This window comes from Schistocerca cancellata, chromosome 1, assembly GCF_023864275.1.
Source record: "Schistocerca cancellata isolate TAMUIC-IGC-003103 chromosome 1, iqSchCanc2.1, whole genome shotgun sequence".
NCBI classification, from domain to species: domain Eukaryota; kingdom Metazoa; phylum Arthropoda; class Insecta; order Orthoptera; family Acrididae; genus Schistocerca; species Schistocerca cancellata.
In genome coordinates this window covers 355,528,708-355,553,495 of record NC_064626.1, presented here as the reverse complement: position 1 = coordinate 355,553,495, position 24,788 = coordinate 355,528,708, and the positions used below count along the sequence as shown (strand labels likewise).

The 24,788-nt window shown below is 42.5% G+C and overlaps 1 protein-coding gene and 1 non-coding gene across 3 annotated transcripts in view; one reads left to right on the top strand and one right to left on the bottom strand.

Moving 5' to 3' along the window:
• LOC126174191 (syndecan) overlaps nucleotides 1-24,788 on the top strand; it is a 262,670-nt gene that overhangs the window by 228,129 nt on the left and 9,753 nt on the right. Inside the window, exon 1 of one of the 2 annotated variants that reach the window (XM_049921017.1) lies at nucleotides 16,568-16,586. The exons of the other annotated variant lie outside the window; for it this stretch is intronic. The gene's annotated coding sequence lies outside the window, so the exon portion shown is untranslated. Of the gene's footprint in view, nucleotides 1-16,567; nucleotides 16,587-24,788 lie in introns of those variants that run through there. 2 annotated transcript variants of the gene reach the window in all.
• Trnas-uga (transfer RNA serine (anticodon UGA)) lies at nucleotides 10,255-10,329 on the bottom strand. The gene has a single exon. It is a non-coding gene; the product is annotated as a tRNA-Ser (tRNA).

Below are 24,788 nucleotides of genomic sequence, written 5' to 3'. Positions count from 1 at the left end.
GGGAATAAGCACCCCTGTCTACATTATGCTTAATAGTTGCTTCTTCTCGATTTTCTCCATATTTTAAGACAACCACCTCTTCTCTATACAATTTCTACACTGCTCGCATGCCTTATGCCACTCTCAGCATATAAAAAATCCGTCTGCAGTCTGTCCTGTCAAATGCTTTTTCTAAGTCGTCGAAGGCAGTAAATGTCTACTGCACGTTCTTAGTGTTTCCTCAAGAATTAATCATAAGACGAGTATTGAATCTCTAGTGCCCACACCTGTTCTAAAGCCAGATTAGTCGCCCATGATCCCTGCATCTAACCTTTCTTCGATGCCTCTCAGAGTAATAGAGGGCAAGATCTTGGCAGGCCCTATATTCACATTTGTTTGCAGATGTTTTCTTTGGGACTGGCACTGCAACTCATTTGTTTGAATTCTATTGGGAGTTCCACAGTACCGTATGTACGTTTTCGGAGATGGAACATTTCTTCATGTAGCTGTTCTCCAGGGGCTTTCCCAGACTTTATCTGCCTGAATGTCAGGTCGAACTCATCGCGCCTTTGTCGGGAAAGACTTCATGAAAGCCAACTTCTAAATTGAAGGATCGCGCGCGCTACACACACACACACACACACACACACACACACACTCTCTCTCTCTCTCTCTCTTCTGTCCATCTAAAGTCTGTTGCCATATCTCTGAGACCCAAGTGAGCGAAGATCTGTCATGCGCATGCAGCAGCGGCACTCTCGTTCGCAAAAAGTTACATAACTCGTTGTGAGGCAGTGTGTGTTAGTCCTGTGATACACCACATTCCTGCCAAGCTGTAGTTTTGCTCCCTTGTGTTCGCCACAGTAGAGCATTGTTGCTTCAGCTCATCGTGCTATTTAAGTGGCCGTGGACATTCAGCGCCTCCTCGTCTGTGACCCGTTCTTAATGCGATACACACACACTATACGAGGGGCGTTTGAAGTCCGTGCAAAAATAAGAACTACTTACGTGTTTGGGGGTACACCTTTTTTTTTCGACATAGTCTCCTTTTAGACCTTTAGACTTCGTCCAATGCTGTTCTAATTTGTTGATCCCTTCCGAATAATAGGAATTGTCCAAGTTTTCAAAATAGGTATTAGTTGCTGCAATCACCTTCTCGTTTGAATAAAATCTTTGTCCCGCCAGCCATTTCTTCAAATTTGGGAACAAATAGTAGTCAGAGGGAGCCAAGTCTGGAGAATAAGGGGGATGTGAAATGAGTTGGAATCCTATTTCCATTAATTTTGCGACCACAACTGCTGAGGTGTGTGCTGGTGCATTGTCGTGATGGAAAAAGACTTTTTTTGTGGTCCAATCGCCTGCGTTTTTCTTGCAGCTCGGTTTTCAAACGGTTCAATAACGATAAATAATATGCACCTGTAATAGTTTTACCATTTTCCAGATAGTCGATGAGGATTATTCCTTACGAATCCCAAAAGACAGTCGCCATAACCTTTCCGGCCGAAGGAATGGTCCTCGCCTTTTTTTGTGCAGATTTTGTCTTGGTAACCCATTGTTTAGATTGTTTTTTGATCTCAGGAATATAGTAATGTATCCATGTTTCATCCACCGTGACGAAACGACGCTTAAAGTCCTGCGGATTCTTCCTGAACAGCTGCGAACCATCCTTGCAAACACTTCACACGATTCCGTTTTTGGTCAAGCGTGAGCAATCGCGGAACCTATCTTGGGGATACCTTTCTCATGTCCAAATGTTTATGAAAAGTATTATGTACCCGTTCGTTCGAGAAGCTCTTTGGCTGTCGACCCGCGACGAATAGTGGCGAGCAATTTTCTCTCTGGTCCCGGCAGTGAAGTGCTGTCTCCGTTCGTTGCGCCGCCCTCTCCGTACATGAAACATAAAAAATTAAATACAAAACTTTAGACAATTCACAACAATTACAAAGATTACAAAAATACATAAACAAACCACTAAATTAAATTTATATTCACCTGCAAACTGGGCTGACACTGGTGGATGGGTGACGCTTCAATTTCGCGTTCCACTACACACCATAGGGCGTCCAGAACGTTCAGAATCACTTGTACCGATATGGTGACTCCCGAAAATTTTGAAACCACTTATAAAATGTTCTAATCGAAGGTGCAGAGTCACCGTAATGTTTATCAAGCTTGTCTTTAGTCTCCTGAGGCGTTTTGCGTTTCATAAAGTAATGTTTAATCACCACACGAAATTCCTTTCGTCCATTTTTTGACAATCACTCGACTCCCCTGATCCACACGAATTTCAAACACAAAGAAATAGACCAATATGGCTGAAACTTGGTGTGCGATCTTTCCAAAGATACTATTAACTAAACATGACCTCGATACGCGCTGGTGATGCCATCTCTCGGACTTTGCACGGACTTTTCAAACGCCCCTCGTATGTCGGTGCGTTTAATAGTTGCGTTTAACAGTTGTCTGTAAGGCAGATATACGTTATTTGACACTGGACTTCCAGGTCCCAAATATGTTAGAGATCAACATTGCATCTATCCTGAAGTTTAGCCGCATCCACAGACGCAAATCAGAAGATGCGCCACCACTTTATCGTCATTTACAGGTTGTAGTTTAACATGAAAGATGTATTTGTATAGCCGCATGATCGCCTGCTACCAAAAGCTTGATTCGGTTACTACTATATTCTATTTATACATGACAATCGTCTGGCACCGGTTGGAAAAATAGTTATAAAATTTTGCGCTCTGAGGCATTACGTATTGTTGCTTCAGTATTAAGTTAAATAGGCAAGCATTAGTGTTGTTGTCATGTGTCACTAATGCACTTCTACTATCTAGACACATCTGTAGTTAGATTGCAGAGGGTGGGCAATACGCTTCTTGTAATACCTGCCATAGTTGTTCTCGATATGATCACATCGCAACCATGCCGCAAACTTCGTTTCCGTACATACGAAAAACTTATTCACCTTGTCTGTAGGTTGTTGTTTTCGCAGAAGTAGAGTTCTACAGTAACTCTACATGCAGCGACCTGAACGACTGATGCTTGCCTATTTAACTTAGTATTAAGTCAAGAACATGTAATGAATCGGAAAGCGAATTGTCATAATAAAATTTTTGAGTTGTGCCAGAATATGGTCCATGTATATAACAGAAAGCAATAGCAACTTAAGACAGTTTTTGGCAGCAGTTAATGGTGTAGCTGGGTAAAGATGTCTTTCGGAAACATACTGCAGCTCTGGAGCACCACTCTATAAAAATATTTTATAGTTTACCAGTTGACCGACTTAAAGCTCATAAACATGAAAGTGTAAGCAATTGGCCATATCCTTGCTGAAAAACTCACCGTGACATTCGCAGGAGGTAATGAGGGAAAAAAGCAGGAAAAAAACCTATACCAGGGCAGCTGGACGTCTTGTGAGGAAACACATCCTGTACGCATTGACTTTGTAAAGTAAATCGACAGACCCTGGAAATATTAGTCGAGCAGCACTTTGCACACTGCAAGTTGCCCCGAAGTGAACTGATCCATGTTACCAGACTACACTCGCAATATACGTCGGACCAAACTCATTTCGTTGGTGGCATATATACAATGTGAACTTCCCATCACGTCAATCGTGTAAGCAGTGATAAATTTTTAGTAGAATGTATCTACATATTCTAAATGGGCGAGTCAAATAGTAATAGGTCACTAATTCCCTTGGCTCTCAGATTGCATGGGTTGCTTGAATATCCCACCAACAACTACAACAGTAACTTCTCTGTCGGTTACAAAATGACTTAAATAATAAACAAGCGTGATTTTGACGGACGTAATTTGATAACTGCTTGATAATCTTCATCGGTCGATCACTGACACAACAACTCAGTTTTGTCGGAAAGCGATTTGGTGATGTATGCGGACTAATTCAGCATTTTTCGTGCAAAGCGTGCACATTGCCGTTCACGAATAACTGGGCTGACAGTCAGACGCATTCGCCCTGTGTATCAAGAAAATGCACTGAGGCCACTAGAGAGTGAGGTTGTGCCTGTCGGGACTTGATCCCGTTTCGTGAGGGCATGTTGTTTTTGTGATACGTCGTTAAACAATATGCCGAACAGGCACCAGCTGTGTGGGATACACGTCGACCCACTGCCCAAGAAATCCAAAACAACTCCGTCAAAAAGGAAAGTTATGGCGGCAATCTTTCGGCGAAGAGTTCACTGTCGCCGTCGTCGTGTTTCGTTTTGACCGCGTTTCTGCTTCTGCTTGACTCGCGGTGTAACTGAAACTTTCCCAGTTGAAGAACGACAAAAATAAAATTCCCCAGGAAATGTTAGACAAATAATTACATTACCGACATTCGTGGCGGAACCGCTAACGCTCACTGTTGCTAGCGCGGCGGTACCCCAGCCGTATCTTAGAACCCCGGTGGTGGAAGATGTCTGCAACGGTATTATCTGGCTGAGAAACGGAGAAGACGGATTGGCGTATCACCCCTAATCGCTACACTATGCGCGTGTTTCACATGCGTAATCCGAAACGTCTCCGCGAGGTCTCTTGGAGTGAGACGATGTAACAGTGATGGTGATTCAATCGCCGAATCTACGCGTTAATTCGGCGGACTCTTTCTGCAGTTCGAGAGGACTAATCTGTCTGTCTGTCTGTACCAGGTTCCACTTTCTCCTAGCCTTTCATTGAGTAATAACTAACAAAAACACAAAAGAAACGCTGCAAAAGCCCTCATCAGTCATTTACAAGACATCCATACATCCTTCATACTTGGATACAAAAGTGAAGAGTGATAGATTGGGGGCTTAAAATCCCGTCGACGACGAGGTCATTAAAGGAGGAGCGCGAGCTCTGATTGGAGAAAGATTTGGAAGGAAATCGGTCCTATCCTTTCCTATGAGTCCATCTCAGTGTTTACTGTAATATGTTTAGCGAAGTCACGAGAAGCCTAAATCCAGATGAACGAAAGGGGATTTGAACCACTGTCTTCCGGAATGCGACGCCATTGTCTTACTACCTCGCCCCGTCCTTACAACGCGTCAAAGGGTAGGAACGATGAAACAAAAACACTAGCATCTTTCCCAGGACAGCAGTGCGAAACCCTCGCATGGTTGTCTGTGGTCGCTGCGCGAGTCAAGTCTCGTTCAACAGCGCAGAAAAGCAATCCACTGCCACAGTATTCACATACAGAGCGCTACGTCTCATAATTATTGATTTACTGTAGTCTTTCACAATATTTTACAGAACGTCAATTTCCATACTCTTTTATTATGAACTGTTTGTCTTTATTTGTTTACATTAGTTATGATTGTTCAAAATATATTGTAACTACTGAAACATAAGGCATTGTGAACTTTTTGTTGTAAAATTTAAGTACCCATTTAACGCATTCGAAGGCAAAATTCTACGTACGGTTTTGTTGTGTGTAAGTATCCTTCCAGCCGAAATATTTAAGCATCTGCATAATGTTCAACATTGTCTGCAGCTTCAAAAGTTAAAAAACGTGTTGAATTTTAGTTACTCTCGCGAAATACAAATTTCTTCACAAGCGATCAACGCGTCTATAAAGTGACAAACGGTTTTCAATGTAACGCAAAGTTAATTACGTTCTTGTCTTACAAAACTGATTGTCGTTTTTACATCATTGTTACGTCCGATTACAGTAAAGCACTCTTATTTTCTTAAACAATTTTTTGCTGAAGGGCACCACCACCCTGAAGGCACTTCCGCCAGAGCGAATACCAGCGAAAATCACATACGCAGTTCAAGCTAAATGCAACATTAAACGACCACCAGAGGATGAATATATCGGTTCGAACTCGCCGATAACGCCGGTATTCGTTTTAACAAATTGTACTATTAACAATCAGTGCCTGCTTTCTTTACTTTTTTGTAAGAAGTAACCTGTGTTTTTACGCATCCACGATGTCATTGTCAGTTTCGTACAAAACAGTGTGAAGAATGAAATAGGTTGAATACAATTTCCAACCACTAACGGTACCGGTTCCATAGGCGGTTTGGCGTGGGTTTGGTTTTAGAACTTGCTGTGCTGCTGAGTCGGGAAGTTTCGTTATGTAAACTTCTGTTCCAAGTACAACAAAGAACGCAAACAGTGACACGGAGCATTCAATGAGACTTTGATTAACCCTCGAGCGGGCAAGCGGAGTATTTTGTACACACGTAAAGAACAGCTGCCTTTGTGTTACCAAGGTAAACATGCATGACCAGTAACAGTTTAATCTTAGTTTAATTAAGCAGTGATAAAATAAATTTATATTACATGAGCAAAACGACTGTTTAATTAAACAATAAAAAATAAACTTGTCTCACTGTTGTCGCGTACAAGTATCACCCGTCAATAATGACCCACTCGGAGCATTGGACAGCGCAGTTGTATCGGATCCCAGGCAAATGCATATTCGATTACTAATTATCTCGTAGACAACCGCCTCATTGTGGGCATGTGCAGCTAGCTTGGAATCCGGGGCATTTGCTTGCACGGATCGTAATTTTTTTCTTACATAACTTGCTGTTTATTTTATATAATTGCTGCCCACTTGGACATGCGACAGCACAAATTATCACAGTGTTAACTGAAGCAGTAATGAAGGAACAGGTAAGGGCCAATAGTTATAAAACAGCAATCGAACGGTACAAGACAACGTTATATTTGGTTGGCGCACTTCATACATAAGCGCGCCCGCCCGAGTATTAATTGAACTCTCGGGATTTTGATAGATTGAGTCCTCTCTTCGCTTGGCTGAGTGCAAATAATCATTGCATGAGTGTGACATCAAAGGGACAAAAGTCAGACGTATCGGAAGATAATTTGTTTGTGGAAAAGTGTACTCGGCGTAGCTGACACATTGGTGTGTTGCTGACGTAAAATGTTTTTGATCTGTGCCACGCGCTGTACTCGTAAATCCTGTTGAAGCTGCAGGAGAGCGCACGGTAGACGTGCCGAGTTTTAATCTCGAGTCTCCGGCTTGAGAGACATGCGGGCCCGTCCTGAGGAACTGGCGCAGTTCGCAGCGCCGCCGATGCCCGTCGCGTCGCGTCGAGGCGGAGCGAGGGTCCGAAAATTGGGCAGTCTGGTAATGGACGCAGTCGATCGCCGACGCTGTGCACGGACGCAGGGCAAGGCGAGGGTCGTAACGACGTCGATTGTCGCGCCCGGTCGATACCTGTGGGTCCTGCTGTGAAGAGGGGGGAGGGGGGATATGGCGACCCCTGCTGTCTAGACGTCCCGCCTGCACAGTGCACTGCACTCCACCTAGCGATTGTTCCTCGCCGGGCGCTACCCTCCATTACACGTCGCAACTGCAGCGCGTGGCTGCACTACGAGAACGGCCAGGATCACTCGAAGAGAAATGAGGGTAAAGGAATACCGGTAGTGGCCAAGGAGCTGGCCATCTAAAGCGTCTGTCGCACGACCGACATTCTTCTGTCAACGGATTTCTCGTGGTTAGTCTCCAAGGCACCGCTCGTGGTGTATTGTTCTTGTGCTGAGACTAGCTTGTGGACGAGTGATAATTTCTGTTACGACGAAAGCGAAATTCATAGCGGACCTTCTTGACAAAAAGGCCGTATAAAATTTCTCACGCCGCTGAGAATTCAAAGAATCGAACAAGTGTCGTAAAAACATTTATTTGCTTGCGAAAATACACACACACACACACACACAGAACAATGCTTTGAACGAGGTAAATAGCGCCTTTTATTTATGTATCTATTTTTCTTACTGAGTGGCAAATAACTTCGAAAATTATTAGTCTCGTTCAGTGGATCCGACTTTGGTGCTGTTGACTAGCTTTCAATACATAGTTTAGGCTATTTAGGCAATTTCTTCGTCGAGATGTTATAAAATCTAAATATCTCTTTACTTTCAGATACTTGCCATCTCTAGTGGGAGAATAATAGAATGAAAAATATCAAGCCGTCTTGCAACCTTCGCAATGTGTCACGAAAACAAAGCAAACAACACGATGAGCCGCTTATGACAGTATTAATTCAGCTTTATCTCCATTATTAACACTTAGCGATAGCGCGAAGGCAACTGCTAATTATTATAAATATTAAATGTGTTGCACATTCGAACGAGTATTAACTGTGAACTATTACGTGAGAGAAAGTATAAACCGAAACAGAATTTTACTAAAATTACGTTCGCGTTATGTCGTATTATCTGTTTACCAACTTGCCGGCAAACAAGGATATGTGTCTGCCGTGTTGTGCATGTGCTGTGTGTTAAAGCTGCGGCAGCGGTCTACATTTCTCTAGTCGCGTGGTGAGCTGCGAATTTGGCAGATTTCAACATTAAAAAAAAAAAAAACTTGCATCCAAAATTTTGACATTGTGTTTCTTTAGGTGTATTCTTCACTTACAAAAAATTTCAGTACAGGTTTCGACATGGATTAGTAAGACTGTGAACATAGGTCTGAAGACTAGTGCAGTGCGAGCTTGTAAATGAGGCGAATGCTGTTTGTTTCAGTCGTTTCCACCTACGTTCGGAAAGTCAGTCAGTCAGTCGGTTGGTTGATTTGGGGGAAGGGACCAAACGAACAGTCAGGTCATCGGTCCCATCGGATGAGGGAAGGATGGGGAAGGAAGTCGGCCGTGCCGTTTCAAAGGAACCGTCGCGACATCTGCCTGAAGCGATTTAGTAAAATCACGGAAAACCTAAATCAGGATGGCCGGACGCGAATTTGAACCGTCGTCCTCCCGAAATGCGAGCCTACTGTGGTAACTACTGCGCCACATATCTCGGTGGAAAGTCATTCTTTCTGTTTATACGCTCTTTTTAGTCGAGGGTCTGTAAATTTGTTTCCCGTGATTTTGTCAGTACTACTTGTGTACTTGGAAACCCTCTCGGTTGTTAGTTGCGTCTTTACATGGAGACAAGGATAGGTTGTAAGCCATACACATGAGAAGGCTTTCACACAAGCAGCTGAAAAGTACCGTATGTTAAATGTGACTTGCAGTTTATACACTGAAGCGCCAAAAAAACTGGTATAGACATGCGTATTCAAATACAGAGATATGTAAACAAGCAGAATACGGCGCTGTGGTCGGCAGCGCCTATATAAGACAACAGATGTCCGGCGCAGTTGTTAAGTAGATCGCTTATTGCTGCTACAATGGCAGGTTATCAAGATTTGAGTTTGAAGGTGGTGTTATAGTCAGCGCGCGAGTGATGGACACAGCATCTCCGAGGTAGCAATGAAGTGGAGATTTTCCCGTACGACCATTTCGCGAGTGTACAGTGAATATCAGGAATCCGGTAAAACATCAAATGTCAGACATCTGTGCGGCCGGAAAAAGATCTTGCAAGAACGGGACCAACGACGACTGAAGAGAATAGTTGAACGTGACGAAAGTGCAACCCTTCGGCAGATTGCTGCCGACTTCAGTTCTGGGGCATCAACAAGTGTCAGCGTGCGAACCGTCCAACGAAACATCAACGATTTGCGCGTTCAGAGCCGAAGGCCCACTCGTGTACCCTTGATGACTACACGACACAAACCTTTACGCCTGGGCCTGGCTCCGGGGCCGTCAACACCGGCATTGGACTGTTGCTGACTGGAAGCATGTTGCCTTGGTCGGACGAGTCTCGTTCTAAATTGTATCGAGCGGATGGACGTGTATGGATATGGACACAATCTCATGAATCCACGGACCCTGTATGTCAGCAGAGGACTGTTCAAGCTGGTGGAAGCTCTGTAACGGTGTTGGGCCTGTGCAGCTGGAGTAATATGGGACCCCTGATACGTCTGGATACGACTCTGACAGGTGACATGTACGTAAGCATCCTGTCTGATCACCTGCATCCATCCATTCACGTCCATTGTGCATTCCGATGGACTTAGGCAAATCTAGCAGGACAATGCGACACCCCATACGCCCAGAATTGCTACAGTGTGGCTGCAAGAACACTCTTCTGAGTTTAAACACTTCCGCTGGCCACCAAACTTCCCAGATATGAACATATTGAGCATATTTGGGATGCCTTGCAGGGTGCTGTTCAGAAGAAATCTCCACCCCCTCATACTCTTACGGATTTATGGACAGCCCTGCAGGATTCATGGTGTCGGTTCCCTCCAGCAGTACTTACGACATTATACTTATATATGGATATGGTGTCTGTTCTTTTGGACATATCCGAAAGAACAGACACGATTAATGACCTGCAGCAGTCTAGAACGAAATTAGAATTATATATTAATACCTTCAGCTGCTGACGGGAGTTGATATATATCAACGGGGACAGATGAAAATGTGTGCCCCGACCGGGACTCGAACCCGGGATCTCCTGCTTTCATGGCAGACGCTCTATCCATCTGAGCCACCGAGGGCACAGAGGATAGTGCGACTGCAGGAACTGTCTCGCGCACACCTCCTACGAGACCCACATTCTCACCTTATACGACCACACTCACACTCACACTCACACTACACACTAAATTCGTAGTGTCCCTACCCAACGCCGGCTGCTGGTGGCCGAGCGGTTCTAGGCGCTTCAGTCTGGAACCGCGCGACCGCTACGGTCGCAGGTTCGAATCCTGTTTCGGGCATGGATGTGTGTGATGTACTTAGGTTAGTTAGGTTTAAGTAGTTCTAAGTTCTTGGGGACTGATGCCCTGAGATGTTAAGTCCCATAGTGCTCAGAGCCATTTTTTCCCGTACCCAACATACTCATTACTCGTGGAAGACATTCTTACCTAGTCCCGTAAGAGTTCGGGTAATACGTGTGCATCCGCACAGGAGGAGGAGGTCATGGCCGGTATTGCCGGACATGTCCGAAAGAACACACACCATATCCATATAAGTATATAGTTCTGGCAATACCGGCCATGAGCACCTCCTTCTGTGCGGATGCACACGTATTACCCGAACTCTTGCGGGACTCGGTAAGAATGTCTTCCACGAGTAAGGAGTGTGTTGGGTAGGGACACTACTAATGTTGTGTGTGGACATATAAGGTAAGAATGTGAGTCTCGCGGGAGGCGTGCGCGAGATAGTCCCTGCAGTCGCACTTGACGATTCGAAGATCCTTGGTTTTGATGATATGTTACTGCCGGAAAGTTAACTCTGAAGTTTGGAATCTGATATACGTAAAAATAAAGACGCTTCTACTGCGACACTTTTTTGTTATGGAGGGAGCGTCACACAGCCCCGCAGACTCCCGCACTTTACCCTCGCCCCCTAGCTCACACGGAACTTGTCATTGGCTTGTAACAAATATTAGTGGCGGTGGTAAAATGTAGTCTCGCAGTAAATGCAGATTTGATCCCACAAGCTACACGGTGGGTTATAGTAAATGAAATTACCCTCCTTAAAGATGTGCCGGGATTAACAAACATAGTTGGTTTCAGTAAGAAATGTGTACAATCATTTTCCCCAGCGCAACCTGTGGTAGTTTGCTTACCTCACGTCGTCCGCAGATGTCCCGCAAGCGTTATCGCGCTTAGTTTCTTCTCTGTCGGACGCGAGCTCTAACGCCTGTGCCATAAACTATGCGTAATAACGCGACAAGAGGATAGATAGTTTTAAATGCTAAGAATAATGAGAATCGTAAATTGTTAGGATGCCAACTAATTTTGCATTATTTGTCTAAAGATAAAATTAGTGGAATGGTTTCTGGAGCGAGTCTGTCATTAATATTCATAACAATACTCCCGGTAATTAATTAGTTCCCGAGATCCGCGTGAGTCAAAAAAATGCTTAACACGATCTTAGAATCAACCTGAGTTTGCACAAATACGTCTTCCGAGGGACCTTTATCAATTATTCATACACAGATTCATTTATTATCTCCGCGGAAACCGATCGTGGGGTGGTTGTGAGCTACCTCAACAGTTTGGCGCCTGCCCTTTCAAGGCACATTTCTGATTGGTCTATCCTTTCCATTACTAAGCGCTGACAGTAACTAAAACTTGTAATTACTATTTCCTGGCGAACTGAGTGATACTGAGATTGTTACTAACAAGTTCAGTGCAAGTGACGTCATCAGCACGGTTGGAGCTGTATATTAATATTTAAACATTAAATAGTAAAAGATCCGCTTGTTGGCGCTGAGCGTTGTAGGTGGATCCCCATTGCCTTTGCTCCAGTACGAAACGGCTCTTGGTCACACAGCCGTTCTCACGCTATGCGACCGTCTGGCGATTCGTTCGCTGTCTTCCTTTTGATCCTACCTACTCGCTAGCCTCCTGTAACAAAGTTTTCCTATAATGTGCGTTAAGACATAACAACAACATGTAGTAAATTTGGACAGGTATGTGGTGTAAACGCCACAAGCTCTCAACGCTATCCGCGTACACTAGTTCTCGGGCATATACACTACTGGCCATTAAAATTGCTACACCAAAAAGAAATGCAGATGATAAACGGGCATTCATTGGACAAATATATTATACTAGAACTGACGTGTGATTACATTTACACGCAATTTGGGTGCATAGATCCTGAGAAATCAGTACCCAGAACAACCAACTCTGGCCGTAATAACGGCCTTGATACGCCTGGGCATTGAGTCAAACAGAGCTTGGATGGCGTGTACAGGTACAGCTGCCCATGCAGCTTCAACACGATACCACAGTTCATCAAGAGTAGTGACTGGCATATTGTGACGAGCCAGTTGCTGGGCCACCATTGACCAGACGTTTTCAATTGGTGAGAGATCTGGAGAATGTGCTGGCCAGGGCAGCATGCGAACATTTTCTGTATCCAGAAAGTCCCGTACAGGACCTGAACATGCGGTCGTGCATTATCCTGCTGAAATGTAGGGTTTCGCAGGGATCGAATGAAGGATAGAGCCACGTGTCGTAACACATCTTAAATGTAACGTCCACTGTTCAAAGTGCCGTCAATGCGAACAAGAGGTGACAGAGACGTGTAATCAGTGGCACCCCATACCATCACGCCGGGTGATACGCCAGTATGGCGATGACGAATACACGCTTCCGATGTGCGTTCACCGTGATGTCGCCAAACACGGATGCGACCATCATGATGCTGTAAACAGAAACTGGATTCATCCGAAAAAATGACGTTGTGCCATTCGTGCACCTAGGTTCGTCGTCGAGGACACCATCGCAGGCGCTCTTGTCTGTGATGCAGCGTCAAGGGTAAGCGCAGCCATGGTCTCCGAGCTGATAGTCCTGGCTGCTGCAAACGTCGTCGAACTGTTCGTGCAGATGGTTGTTGTCTTGCAAACGTCCCCATCTGTTGACTCAGGGATCGAGACGTGTTTGCACGATCCGTTACAGCCATGCGGGTAAGATGCCTGTCATCTCGACTGCTAGTGATACGAGACCGTTGGGATCCAGCACGGCGTTCCGTATTGCCCTCTTGAACCCAACGATTCCATATTTTGCTAACAGTCATTGGATCTCGACCAATGCGAGCAGCAATGTAGAGATACGATAAACCGCAATCGCGATAGGCTACAATCCGACCTTTATCAAAGTCGGAAACGGGATGGTACGCATTTCTCCTCCTTACACGAGACATCACAACAACGTTTCACCAGGCAACGCCGGTCAACTGCTGTTTTTGTATGAGAAATCCGTTGGAAACTTTCCTCATGTCAGCACGTTGTAGGTGTCGCCACCGGCGCCTACCATGTGTGAATGCTCTGAAAAGCTGCATATCACAGCCTCTTCTTCCTGTCTGTTAAATTTCGTGGTGTAGAAATTTTAATGGCCAGTAGTGTAGATAGCTTGTCATAGACTTCGAGGGATTAATATGTAAAAGGATTCCGTTCTTCTTTGTATACAAACTGCTCCGCAGTTGTTAGAGATAAGTCAAAGGAGAAGTGATGGTAAAGCTGTAGATTCTTATGGAAGACACAAGAGAAGTAGAGACAGTAACAGAGCATAGCAGCGGCGTCATGCACATCACAGAACTCGCAGAGTGGCGGCAGCATACAACGAGTAAACAGCAGCGGCGCCGCGTTCCCAGAAGGACGGCACGGTTTCTCACTTGTGTAGAATCCACCGCACCCGACCCCCTCTCCCCCGCCACGGCCTAGGTGGGAGGGTCCAGGCGAGACTGCAGTGGCGCCAGCTGCCGGTTCCCTGAGGAATGCGCCCTCCCTTTGTGTCCGGCCGCAGCGCCGCCGGCCTTGGGCTGCAAAGAAAGCAGAGTGCTGTGCCTGTCCTAATAAGGCACGCCTACCATAATCACTGGGCACGCACGTCTACCAGCTGTGTGCAACTACTAGTGTTATTTTCTGCCGGTGGTGGTTGGACACACACAAGACGTACGGTGAAGGAATTATCTGAATGGGTCGAAAGTCGGTAGATGTGATGTGCCTGTACAGACGTGCAAATGATGGCAATTTCAGAAACATTTTACGATTTATTAAAGAAAAATGAGCTTTACAAATTGAGAAAGTAACACGTTGATCCACCTCCGGCCCCTATGCAAGCAGTTATTCGGCTCTCGCCTGCAATCCCGACAACCGAGGCTGATGGCCTGGGATTGCAAATTCGGTTCATAGCAGGACTCGTTTGGTTGCATCCGTGGCACTCATTCAGCACAGCGATATATCGACGATATTCTACACTCAGTTTTTGTAGCCTTCACGGCCTGGGCTTACAGTGCAGCAAGATCATGCCCGCCCGCACACGGCGAGAGTTTCTACTGCGTGTCTTCCTTCTTGCCAAAACCCACCCTGCGCAGCAGGGCCGCGGGATGTGTGGCAAACTGAGAACGTTTGGAGCATTATGAGCAGGGCCCTCCAACCATCTTAGGATTTTGACTCTCCAAGGCGTCAACTGAACGGAATTCGGCGTGATATCCGTCAGGAGGACTTCCAACAATTCTATCAATCAATGCCAAGCCAATACCTGCTTGCTTAAGGGCCAGAAGTAGACCACCCTTTATTGACTTGCTCAGTTTTTTTTTTTTTTTTTTTTTTGAAATTGCAATCATTTTTTGCTGTACACGTCTACCGATTTGCGTCCCATTCGGATAATTCCTCGGTGATGCATCGTTTTTTTTGTCTTAGAATTGGCTGCATGGTTAAAAACTTTTTATACGGTTTATCACATTTCTGTTTGGGTAATTCCCGGAAAAAATTACAGAAATTTCAACAACATTGACCGGGAAAGCCATTGGCGAGAACAGTAGCGTGCTGTACAATTAAAGATCCAGTTTATACATGTCGTTAATGCGTGATGTACGTATTTTTGATTCGTTACGTACTGAAGATGCCCGACGGTCACTTTTGAATTGTAATTTCGTCATTGGTGGGCAGCTGGGGCTCACAGATATCCCAGATAGTTGGGACCTAAAAGATGTATTCAGATATTACAATAGCACGATCGGTACATATTAGAAATAAGATACGATTTTAATCTGGTCTTTGGCCGTAGTATTGAAATTTTAGTTTCATGAGGCTGGCTGCATCGCCTGCAAGCGGTCGTTAGTCTTGACACCGATACACACGAGTGATTACCAAACATTTTCATCCAGAATTTTCGACCGCCACTCACGATAAAATCTACCGTGGAAAACGAACTATGTTTAGCAGCGGTAGCAGTATCTCTTTATTTGTGTGGTGATACTTGCAAAAAATACATTACAAACGCGAATTGCAATAATTAAATTTGTTTTGAAGCGTTGGTCCTGGAAAATACAGACCATGCTAAAGAACACATCACTCTTTAAATTGAAGCCGAGTGTGTTGTGCATGTTTTTCCAGTCTGTACCTCACAAATCTTTGTTAGTTGTCAATTCCTTCTTTTAGTTTGTGTTTAAGTATTTACACAGCGCTTCTGAAACATCGTTGTTGTAAACTGTACGAGGCAGATATTAGATTGTATGAAATAAAAAACGCACCTCAGTACGGTTGTAGAATAGGAATAACCAAACATTTAGATTAAAATGTCCACGTAATTTGACCTTGATTCGTGTTTAGAAGTAATGCTTATAGATATTTCTCAAGTAACTAGGATATCACCAGATATGAGTCCCCGTATGTCGGACCTGTAGCTATGAACGTCCCACGAATATCTATTTTTCTACATCACAATCTTCAAATTGCTAATCACTAAGGGTGTCAACGTGTGTATAATATGAATGGCAATTTAGGCTTCAACTTCACTTTTCCGACAGGTTTGTGCTCCCAGAATAGCCATAAATATTAACGTAAAAGTTCTCACTCTTCGCTTTCTCACAGCGAAATGAAACACAATTACCGCATCCATCAGTTTGCTTGAGATTTCCCAGAGATCGGCGATCGATCGCTGCCATCAGCGATTTGCCCATGCAGGTGCGGTCTGCGAAAGAATCACGCGACTTGGCGACGAATTGCTGCGATGAGAGAGAGAGAGAGAGAGAGAGAGAGAGAGAGAGAGAGAACCTCTACCGCATCCACTTCGTATTGTAGAGCGCATGCGCTCCGACTACCGTCGAAAAAGCGCAGTGCGCGCCATCTACCAGCGTTTGAGAGTATTATGCAACACTCTTAAGAGGGTGCGCGATTCGTCGCTCTGTCGAACCAAAATGTAACGATATACATACGTTTGTGTTTATATATCTTCATGTGCAATTCATAATTTGGGCGGAGAGCCGTGGTTTTTAAAAATAAACGTAATTTTCTGGTAAAAGGTTTGTCTAAAACTTACATCTAAATTTATGGGATAAGCCAGCTTCTCTAGGACAACGTGACAGAATCCTTGTTAAATACATGTTATGAAAACGTTTTCGTTTTCAGTAACTGAACATAGAAATAAATGCAAGTTACACTAATTCTCCAGGGAAACATACGGTACGTCAGCAATACACAAAAGCCAGATACTGCGAATCAACAGTTACTAAGGTCATGTACAGTTTTCATCTCATCTGATCTGACTTGACCGCCTGCATTTATAACATCGTAGCTATAAAGTCACTTATTTCCTAGTGGTTCTGTATTCCGTAATTTAGCACCGTAATAGTCCAACTTTTCGGTCTATAACATCCACTTCAATGATCGTTAAAAAATGGCCGCATTTGCACTGTTTCAACGTTATTTAGGTAAATTCAGAAGCTAAAAAAGGCAAAGTCAAAATAAAAGAATGGGCTTTCTCATCATTAAAGTTTATAAATAGTATAGGGTGTCACAAGTGGGACGAGAATTAGAAATAAAAACACATCTTAATATAAAACTTGCCATGATTAATTGGACGTTGTTACAGCAGAGTACAGCGTCATGTAAGCTCTAGTTTCTTGCATCAGCAGTTCATGTATTTCTCAGCTTTTTTTCTTTTTTTGCCATCTCTCGGCATTTGAGAAGTCAAACAAGAAGGGTAATTTGAATGTTCCATTTTTAGTCTCAACAGTTAAATAATGTGTTTGTTTTTTGTAAGTGATATATCGGGGAACTGCAATTTTCAATTTTTTTTTAAAGTACACTTTTCCTGTTACGCTTTCTCTTGGAAGAGAGCCACTCAAAATGTTCAGTTTAATATTGCCTTATATATATGCTTCTTGCAAATTTGAATATTGTTTAGGTACTTCATACAAATGTGAAATTTTTCTAAAAGGCACAAAAAGAGTGAGCTTCAGAATTTCATCATTTCCTATATTCAATGGCTTAATATGAAAAATACTGACATTCACTTTACTGCAAGGCCATCATAGTTAACATCAAGCATGTGATTACTGTCTAGTGCAGTAAACCTCTCTCTGTGTGATCACTACATCTATTTGGGCAACAGTGGTGCTGTAATTGCCATTCATACACAGGAGTGTACAAGGTATCTGAGTGGGAGTATTAGTTTCACAGAATAGGAATGGATGGAGGAATGGAACACAATTTCTTAAAAACAACTTTCGAAAATCTCGGTTTATGTTAATCACCACAGTTACTAATGGAACCCCTTTATGATAGGTACTGAGTAAATGAAAAAAATATGGTGTGGGTGAGATTTGTACACATTATTTTGCTGTGAAGCAGGAATTTTTTTGGGAGACTACAGAAATGAGCCATTCGCAACATAAATACATATCATTCCCTTCCATGACTATGCCACAAAAACACATCTCAAAGAAAATGATAGTTATAGGTTTTTTGTCCATCACATAGAAGCAAAAGCTAAGAAACACTTTCTATGTTGAAAGTGCACTCAGTTTTTTTATGAATTGAAATAGCTAAAGCTTAAGTTAGGTTGTGTTGTTGTAGTGGTCTTCAGTCTGACGCGGCCCTCCATGCTAGTCTATCCACTCCGAGTAACTACTGCAACCTACATCCTTCTGAATCTGCTTTTTCTAGTCATCTCTTGGTGTCCCTCTACTATTTTTACCCCCCACAGTTCCCTCCAGTACTAAACTGGTGATCCCTTGATGTCTCAGATTGTGTCCTATTAACCAATACCTTCTTTTGGTCAAATTATGCTACAAATTCCTTGTCTCCCCAATTCAGTTCAGTACCTCCTCATTAGTTACATGATCTACCCATCTAAACTTCAGCATTCTTCTCTAGCACCACATTCCAAAAGCTTCTATTCTCTTTTTGTCTAAACTATTTATCATCCATTTTTCACTTGCATACATGACTACACTCCATTCCGATACTTTCGGAAAGATTTCCTGACACACAAATCTAGGCTTGATGTCAACAAATTTCACTTCTTCAGAAACACTTTCCTGGCCATTGCCACTCTACATTTTCTCTCTCTCTGCTTCGACCAACATCAGCTATTTTTCTTCCCAAATAGCAAAACTCATCTACCACTTTGTGTCTCATTTCCTAATCTACCTCCCTCAGCATCACCTGATTTAATTTGACTACATTCCATTTTCCCCTTTTGCCTTTGTTGATGTCCATATTATGTCCTCCTCTCAAGACACTGTTGATTCCGTTCAATTGCTCTTCCAGGTCCTTTGCCGTTTCCGACAGAATTACAATGTCATTGGCAAACCTCCAAGTTTTTATTTCTTCCCTCTTGACTTCAAATTTTTCTTTTGTTTCGTTTACTGTTTGGTCAATGTACAGACATCAGGGATAGTCTACAACCCTGTCTCACTCCCTTCTCAACCACTGCTTCCCTTTTATGCCACTTGCTTTTTATAACTGTCATCTGGTTTCCATACAATTAGTAAATAGCCTTTCGCTCCCTGTGCTTCACCCATACCACCTTTTGAAAGTCAGCACTGTCAAAAGCTTTCTCTAAGTCTACGAATGCTATCAGCATAGATTTGTCTTTCCTTAACCTATCTTTTGTGAGAAGACACATCCTGCATTTCTCTTAAATACAAACAGTTCTTCCTTCAGGTCAGCTTCTGCCAGTTTTTTCCATTCTTCTATAAAGGATGCATCTTAGTATTTTGCACCTGTTACTTATTAAACTGATAGTTTGGTAGTTTTAACACCTGTCAGCACCTGCTTTCTTTGGAATTATTATACTCTTCTTGAAGTCTGAGGGTTTTTGCCTGTCTCGTACATCTTGTACACCAGATGGAAGAGTTTTGTCTTGGTTGGCTCTCCCAAGGCTATCGGTAGTTCTGATGGACTGGTGTCCACTCCTGGTGCCTTGTTTAGACTTAGGTCTTTCAGTGCTCTCTCAAATTCTTCACATGGTATCATATCTCCCATCTCATTTTCATCTACGGCCTCCCTCGTTTCCATAATATTGCCCTCAAGCACATCTTCCTGGAATAGATCCTCTGTATACTCCTTCCACCTTTCTGCTTTCCCTTCTTTGCTTAGAACTGGTTTTCCATGTGAGACTTCTATTTCCTCCAATGGTCTCTTCAATTTTCCTGTAGACAGTGTCTGTCTTTCCCCTAGTGATATATGTTTCTAAATCCTTACATTTATAACAAAGAAAACAATCAGTTATTGACAAAATTATTTAATTGTATAGATAAAATATTCTTCAGGGTTATCTATCCAATTAAATAAATCCTTACATTGCCCTGTAGATATTCCTGCTTAGCCGTTTTGTATTTCCTGTCAGTCTTCTTCTTCTTCTTCTTCTTCTTCTTCTTCTTCTTCTTCTTCTTTTTTAGACTTCATATTCCCTTTCACCTGCTTAATTTACTGCATTTTTATATTTTCTCCTTTCATCAATTAAATTGAATACCTCTTCTATTACACAAGGATTTATACTAGCCCTCATTGTTTTACCTACTTGAGGCTCTGCTGCCTTCACTATTTAATCTCTTGAAGTTACCTATTCTTCTTCTATTGTTTTCCTTTCCCCTGCTACTGTCAATTGTTCCCTAATGCTCCCTCTGAAACTCTCTACAACCTCTGGTTCATTCAGCTTACCAGGATCCATCTCCTTAAATTCCTACCTTTTTGCAGTTTCCTCAGGTTCTGTCTACAGTTCATAACAAATAGATTGTGGTCAGAGTCCACATCTGCTCCTGGAAATGTCTTACAATTTAAAATCTGGTTCCGAAATCTCTGGCTTACCATTATACAGGGTGATTCAAAAAGAATACCACAACTTTAAAAATGTGTATTTAATGAAAGAAACATAATTTAACCTTCTGTTATACATCATTACAAAGAGTATTTAAAAAGGTTTTTTTTCACTCAAAAACAAGTTCAGAGATGTTCGATATGGCCCCCTCCAGACACTCGAGCAATATCAACCCGATACTCCAACTCGTTCCACACTCTCTGTAGCATATCAGGCGTAACAGTTTGGATAGCTGCTGTTATTTCTCGTTTCAAATCATCAATGGTGGCTGGGAGAGGTGGCCGAAACACCATATCCTTAACATACCCCCATAAGAAAAAATCGCAGGGGGGTAAGATCAGGGCTTCTTGGAGGCCAGTGATGAAGTGCTCTGTCACGGGCTGCCTGGCGGCCGATCCATCGCCTCGGGTAGTTGACTGTTTATACCAACGTTTAATACACCACCTATCAGGAGGTTTAACACCATACGTTGTTCGAAATGCACGCTGAACAACTGTCGTTGATTCACTTCTGCCGTACTCAATAACACAAAAAGCTTTCTGTTGAGCGGTCGCCATCTTAGCATCAACTGACGCTGACGCCTAGTCAACAGCGCCTCAAGCGAACAAATGTACAACTAAATGAAACTTTATAGCTTCCTTAATTCGCCGACAGATAGTGCTTAGCTCTGCCTTTTGTCGTTGCAGAGTTTTAAATTCCTAAAGTTGTGGTATTCTTGTTGAATCACCCTGTATAATCAATCTGAAACCTTCCATTTTCTCCATCTCTCTTCCATGTATACAGCCTTCTTTCATGATTCTTAAACCAAGTGTCAGCTATGATAAAATTATGCTCTGTGCAAAATTCTACCAAGCAGCATCCTCGTTCATTCCTTCCTTTTCGTTTCCTACCTCAAATTCCAGTCCCCCATCAAAATCAAATTTTTGTCTCCTCTATCCTATCTGAAAAATTTCTTTTATCTCGTCATATACTTCTTCAATTTCTTCCTCTGCAAAGCTATCTAGCATATAAACTTGTACTACTGTTGTGATGTGGGCATTGTCTCTCTTGGCTACAATAATGCATTCACTATGCTGTTCATAGTAGCTTATCCACATTCCTAGTTTTTATTCATTATTAAGTATATGCCTGCATTACCCGTATTTGATTTTGTATTTACAACCTTGTATTCACCTGGCTAGAAAGCCTATTCCTCCTGCCACCAAACTGCACTAATTCGCACTATATATAACTTTAACCTATCCATTTCATTTTTTAAATTTTTCATAGAACACTGGTTTTGTTTCTCCTGATAACATCCTCCAGAGTAGTCACCACCTGGAGATTTGAATGGGGTTCTATTTTACGTCCAGAATATTTTACCCAAGAGGATTCCATCATTATTTAATCATACAGCAAGACCATTTTCATTGATGTTACGAGGCCAGGTTAGTCAATTATCCAGGCTGCTGCCCCCCCCTCTTCAGGAGCCACATGTTTCTCTCAACAGATACCCATTTGTTGTGGTTGCATCTACGGTATGGCTGTCCATATTACTGAGGCACAAAAGCTTCTCGACAAATGGCGAGGTCCATGGTTCATGGATTGGGGGGGGGGGAATTGATTAGATTAATTTATTTAAAATGTTTAAAACATTACTTCGAAATTTCTTTTTCGGTTTTCTTTTGGTCAACATTTAACATTTGGATTATAGATCTTGAAATAATCTTATTTGTTACTGCAAAATGGACATTACTCTTCCAACTGATATTCCTAGGTCTTAATTATTTTATTATATTTAACCTCTGATTATACAATACTCCTCATTTGACCACTATGATACTTCACTTGGAATGGTATTCCAGTCTTATAAATTTGAACAAAAAAAAGTTCACGGTGACTACTTTAAAAAGGCTTTGACGTCTACGTTTCCACTTTATTGAGCATCATGTTAAGCTGAGATGATTATGGTACTTATAAACTTCCCTTCCTTATTGTCATTCTTCTTCTATAACTGATTTGTTCCAGTCAAGATCTTAAACTGGTCATGATTGATTTGATCCATGTTGCATTGGTTCTCCCTCTTGCTCTCAAACTGGGCCTCCATCAGTGGTTTTCGTATTCTTCTATCTTTTATTTTCTTTGGATGTCTAAAACCTAATTTTCTCAATTCTGTATTCAGCTTTTCTACTTCAGTTTCCTTCCAAACATCTTTATTTTTCTCTCTCTGTCTCCCCTGATCGTCTTAGGAGTTTCATGCTACTGGCTTGGATTCTACTGTCCCCTCTCATTGTCATTGGCGAGGCCTCCGAAGCATATGTCAGTATTGGTGTAAAGTGCATCTTGCACTGCACTTCCTTACACTTCATTGACATCTCCCTTCCTCAAACTAAGTCCCTGACACACTGATGTACTCTTTTGTTAATTTCCATCTTCTTCCTTGCATTAGCTCAAATTGTAGATACTTAAAGTAGTCCATCTCTCTCTCTCTCTCTCTCTCTCTCTCTCTCTCTCTCTCTCTCTCTCTCTCTCTCTCTCTCTCTCTCTCTGTGTGTGTGTGTGTGTGTGTGTGTGTGTGTGTGTGTGTGTGTGTGTGTGTGTGTGTGTGACACGATGACAAGGGCAAGGACAAGTAATGGAGTGAAGGACTACATCAAGGAATTACTAGAGAAATTAGAGAATGAAATTACAGATGTGGAAGCGATAGCAATGGGTGACTCAAATGCTCAGGTGGGAAATGAAACACTAAGGAAAGAGCGCGCACGTGTGCCCCATCAGTTCTTCAAATGTGTGTCTGTGCATAACTGAAGCTTTTTTCATACATCGCTTGAACAGTTTAGGTTGTTTATTTTCCAGCTATCTTTCACTCCAAGACTGCCTGTGGACAATAACATATCCTTTCACTAAGTCAAGAAATGTTGCCACTTTTTATCAATTGTCTTATACTACAGACTGGGTCCACTTTTGATCTGCATTGTCAGAAACCATACTGCTCCTCTTCTAACTGATCTTTCACTTTTTCCTTCACCCTTCTTTCCAGTACCTTCTTCATTATTTTTGTTATATGTGGTGTGAGCGTGATCACTCAATAGTTGCCACATACTTTCATCTCCCTTCTAGAGCAAAGGAATTATTATACCCTTTTACCTCTCTTCTGGCACACGTTTCTGAGTCCATCTGTGTCTTAGCAGCTTATATGACATGTGTATCCCAGTAGATCCAGATGCCTTTATCATCTTCACACTAATTTCATCAATTCCAGCTGCATTTCCTGTTTTCATTCGTCTAACTGCTTGATACCCTTCTAACATTGTGATTTTTCTTTTTCCAGGTCCACGTCCCCTATCTTTTTATTCTTCCAGGTCCAGGTTCCCCTGCCATACTTCTGTTCACTTTCCATTGATATTTTTTACTATTTTTATCAGTTTGTCAAAGTACTCTGTGTACCTTTTCCTTATCTCGTCTGGTTGTAACATGGCTCTTACCTTCTCCCTTTATCAGCTTTGTGTAAGTGATTTCCTTCTGTCCGTTCCTTGTAATTCCATACAGTATCCTTTTACCTCCATTAACATCCTTTTCCAACTCTTGTGTGAATTCCAACTTTTCCACTTCCTTCCACTACCACTTTCTTACCTTTCTATTTGCTTTCGTGTTGTTTCCTTTTCCTATCTTCCTTTTAGCCTCTGTTACATTCTACTCATGATTTTTTCTTTTCTTTTACTGCTTCCTTCACCTGCTCACCATCATGTCTCTGTATCCTTCACCCTTCCAGACATTCTGTCGCAGATGTTCTCTGTAGAGCTTACAAATTCGTCTTTGAACTAACAAATTCGTCTTTGAACTTACCTCATTTCTCTTTCATACTTCCACATTCAGTGTTTGGGATATTATTCTTAAGGAAACTTCCTGAACTTTTCTTGTACCTTCATATCTTCTAGTTTTAACATTTTCCATTTTCTTTTCCCTTTCTACCTTCCATTTGACCTGTCCTCGTCTTTGCCACCACTAATCTATAGCCCTCATTAAAAACTTCTCTTGGGGTGCAATTACACCCGTTAGTTGTCTGATTTTTGTTTTCTTCATCCTTCTCAACAATACCTTGTTACCTTTCGACTATTTTTCTTCCTGAAGCATGTGTTGTCAACAATCAGATATTTTTTTCCCCAAAAATCAGCTAATTCTCTCCTTTCTCATTTTTCTCCATCTCCGTGAGGACTAATTATCTCTTCTTTCCTTAGTGTTTCATTTCCCATCTGAGCATTTGAGTCACCCATTGCTATCGCTTCCACATCTGTAATTTCATTCTCCAATTTCTCTAGTAATTCCTTGATGTTTCCTTCTTTATTTCCTGGTGTACATACCTTGATGTAGTCCTTCACTCCATTACTTGTCCTTGCCCTTGTCATCGTGTCA